Below are 4,422 nucleotides of genomic sequence, written 5' to 3'. Positions count from 1 at the left end.
TACATTACATTAGCCGACTTTGTTTTACTACTAACAATTAATTTTAATATTTGAACGTTTATTGACCAATTTCATCACTTTATTCACCAATTTTTTTTATTTCATTAACCAACTTAATTTTACTATTAAAATTTATTGTTCACGGACACTATTCATACACATTATTTACGCACTGTTCACCATATAAATATAGTGAACAATGTCACTACAAGAAAAAGCTTGATTAGCTAGGGAATCACTACAACGTACAGGGGCTTTTACAGCGCTTTTTTTGGGCTTTTACAGCGCTTAAAAGCGCTGCCAAAGCCAGCGCTGCCGTAGGTAACGACAGCGCTTTTGAAACTCCAAAAGCGCTCTCGTAGCCCCCCCTACAGCAGCGCTTTTTCCAGAAAAGCGCTCTTGTATCCCCCCTATAGCAGCGCTTTTCCAGAAAAGTGCTTTCGTAGTCCCCCATATAGCAGCGCTTTTTCCAGAAAAGCGCTCTCGTAGCCCACCCTATAGCAGCGCTTTTTCCAGAAAAGCGCTCTCGTAGCCTCCCCTAATTGGTATTTTTAATACCTATTATTTTTATAATTTCTAAACCTGCATTTTTGACAGCATTATTTCATGAACCTGTAATTTACCATTGTTATCCCATAAACCTATAATTTGCAATTGTAATCTCATTATTTCAACAAAGAAACGATTTCGATTATATACAAAAAAGGCATTATAATTATACCATTATATTATATACCATTGTAATTAATCTAAAATATATATACACCGATTCACATATTTCTTAACTTAGCAAGATAAATGAATAAAGTTTGAAACTAAGGGTGCAACAAATCTCGAAAGAATACTTTTCAGGTGAACTCAAAACATCAGCAAATTTAGTAAAATCATCTTCTATGCACTGATCATCATCTCCTAGACCCACTGGGACAATGCACTTCCTACCTGAAATACAGAAGATAGGTCACATTAGATTGATGATATGAATATATCAATGCTGGGTAACATTAAAATTATACTAAAATATGACAATAGATATTATAAAAGATCAAAAATACAATAATTATAAGCATATACTAACTGAAAAATACAATGCATTTTGGGGGATAAACTAAAGAGCTTATTTAACCTGCTTAAGTTGAGATTTCCAAAGATAAAGTTGTAAGCTTTACCTTTTTACTTAAATTAATACTATTAAAAATGGAATTTAGTGTGACATTTGTTTCGTTTGTCCTCATTCAAATATCCCAAAGATTTTGTTCTCTCTTTTTCTACAAATAAACTAATATTTGAACTTATAGTACTAAAAAAATATTAATATATATAGTCTTAGCTTAACTATTATTTTAATACAATATTATTAATTAGTTGAGCTAACAAGTGAGACTATTATTAATTCATATATATTTATATTCATATAGTATATGATTTTCTACTACTTGGTGAAAATTAAATCTCTTCCACTCACGTGGCCAAAAGTGATTTTCTTTTGTTGTCATCCACACTTTTGAATTTGAAACACTACTTTTCTCCCTCCCTATTACACTTCAGAACATAATGACCAATTCATATTGCACAGCAGAGCACACACAACAGAAGAATGTATAAGGAATTGAATACAAACCTTGATAAATGCTCATACTGGCTATTCCAAAGTCCAAACACACCATTATGAAGATTCTTAAGTGAATCTTCTCCTTATATACGTGAAATCATATTCACCTGAACAAGATACAAAACAATACTAATAATTTTACTCTCAATATCAAAGCAGCTAGAATCTAATACAAAATAATTTTACTCTCTTCCATCTTCATCAGTGCATGACATAATCTCTTTTTAACTTGACTTACTTGTGCTTCTTCAGAAAACCAATAATAAACCAATTCATGATATTGATCTGGATCAACTGGACATCTGGTATAAAGGATGCGAATTCAACTTCCGCTTTACTTGGGTAAAATGACTTTGCTTTTAAATCACACTTACATTGTTTCCACTTAATAGTGTGTGAGCTATTGTTCACGCCTCAAAACTTCAGTAACTTCTTTCTCCTTTCTTGTTCTCACTTCTGCTTGTAAAAAATAAAATTATAAAATCAAAACAACCATAATCCAATTGTATAAATGAAATGGATACACGTGTTGACATTTTCACATTCAAAAATAAATCTAAGAACAAGTTATGAGATATAACATGAATATATATAATATTGGAATAAATGAGATATAACATAAATCTAAACAATAACATGATTATATATAATTATATATCATAAAAATACAAATGAATAATAACTATTAACTATCTGAATAAATATTTATGGCTAAAAGTCTTTCCACCACAACAACTAAATTAGAATTTGTATCCCACTTGTACTAAATAGATTCAGTTAACTTATGTTCATTCAAGAATAAAAAATTCATTGCAAAACATGCACTAATCTTATTGAAAGTACATGATTATATGTAATGTAATTAATTATATTAACATAATACAAACGAAGAGAAGTTATGAGTAAGATAGTTTACATGAAAGCAAGTAGAATTTCAGAAGTCAGAACACCACCTAATTTACTAGCAGCTGATGATGATGGGAAATACAAGACATATTAACAAAGAAATGGTGGAACAAAACCTTGGACATTAAAGAGGCCAAAACATCAACTCACATTTCCACTGCCGATCATTCTTACAAATTTATTCCATTAGTTCATCAGTATAGTTTATTTCATGATTGTTTGTCACGTTGGTGAGCTTCATTTTGTGGCTGCTACCCTTGCTAACTTAGGGGAATGTATGATTTACAATGACAAACTAAACCACCATATATTATTCTCTCATCTTGTCACCAACTCATGGTTACCACAGATCTTAATTATATATTACAGTTTAACTCAACTTTTAAAAATAAAATCATGGTTATCATCATTCATGAATGTAAGACCAGAAAAAGTATAAAATCACTAAATTATTTGCACTTTACCTGAAACAGGTAATATAACAGCATCTAAACAAGACCATAGACGGATTTATGTTGGCATCGACCCACCTTCCCCAAGCTATTATAACTCTTCATAACGCTTAATAACATTCAATTTATATTCCTACAAGACCATTGATACCAAACCCATATCATTAGGAGAAGAGTGATAAAAAAATCAAGACAAAAATATGAATGAAAATACAAATAAGACAAATGATATGAAAATACAACAATTAGCGACAATCATGCATATCTAATTGTTCGAGCTTCTTTACCACATGCAAAATCTGAATTGCTGCTATACCAAATTTACCTTTATCACTAGAAGTTGCACCAAAATGGCCAGAATGCTTTGTCCTCAAATTTGCACGAACAACAATTACAGGAAAAATGCAGAGCTTGTCGCTGATCTCAACCACCATATCAAGCTTTTCCTCTTTCTCAAGAACAATAACAGTGTTCAATACCAGCTTCCTCCCAATCTAATCCGTATAAATATATTAAATGTCTTTGAAACCCCTGGAAACCAGAAGCTTCGACCTAGCTTCTAACCCAAACTGAAAAGATGACCCAAATTCAATAATGTCCTCCATAACATACCTATCCTAGTTACATTTCACAGGATAAACATCTTGGTAATGAGATTCATACCTCTGCGATTGAAGTGAACCGTCAAAAGTAACATGGATAGACTCAAGACGATCCTTAAAAACATCAGGAAACCGAACAACAAGAGGGAGTTGTAACTCGAGTTCGCCACGACATTTCAGATTGGAGGCTTTAGCAAATCAATCTCCTGGAAAGACATCGTCACCGGCAACGTTAACACAGAAGTAAGGAAAGCCCCAACCGTCAATTTTGAACAGTTTGCTAAAAAGTGAAAGAGCACAATTGGAATTGGAATCAGAATCAGAATCCTCAACATCAATAGCAGCATCTCGTTCATCGTTGTCGCGACCGAAAATGTGAACGGCAACGAATGAGTGAGGCTAGCCCGCAACTCTGTTTTCTGTTGGTGATAAAGTGGTAGAAGGGAAAGAGACTTTGAGATGCTAGGGTTTGATATTTTTATTTAATTGATTTATTGTTATTTTACTTGGGGAATTGAAAAGGAAAACAAAAATTAATAAAATAAAATATTAATTGAGATGCTAGGCTTTGCCAGCGCTTTCAGAGAAAAGCGCTTTTTAAGGTGTGTATTGAATATGGCCTATACCAGCGCTTTTGCAAAGCGCTTTCATAGCACCCTCTATCTCAGCGCTTTTTTCTCTTGTTTTATAGTTTTGTCTTTAGCGAAATCTATAGCAGCGCTTTTTTCTCAAAGCGCTGTTGTAGCTGCGCTGCTAAATTTGAGATTTGGCGTAGTGAATTTTGTGAGGTGATTAACCCCTCACTAAATTTTTTCATTGTTTGGAGATAACCCCCTCGCAAAGCACAAAT

The 4,422-nt window shown here is 32.8% G+C and overlaps 1 long non-coding RNA gene across 1 annotated transcript; it reads right to left on the bottom strand.

The window, feature by feature from the left end:
* Positions 1–731: 731 nt before the first annotated feature.
* LOC131607744 (uncharacterized) lies at positions 732–4,004 on the bottom strand. The gene is made up of 5 exons (XR_009285399.1): positions 3,634–4,004; positions 3,296–3,539; positions 2,983–3,103; positions 1,622–2,068; positions 732–942 (listed from the first exon to the last, which is right to left on the bottom strand). It is a non-coding gene; the product is annotated as an uncharacterized LOC131607744 (long non-coding RNA).
* Positions 4,005–4,422: the final 418 nt, after the last annotated feature.

Source organism: Vicia villosa, linkage group LG5, assembly GCF_029867415.1.
Source record: "Vicia villosa cultivar HV-30 ecotype Madison, WI linkage group LG5, Vvil1.0, whole genome shotgun sequence".
Lineage (NCBI taxonomy): Eukaryota > Viridiplantae > Streptophyta > Magnoliopsida > Fabales > Fabaceae > Vicia > Vicia villosa.
Note: the sequence above shows the minus strand (reverse complement) of the source record. Positions and strands in the feature narration are given on the sequence as shown.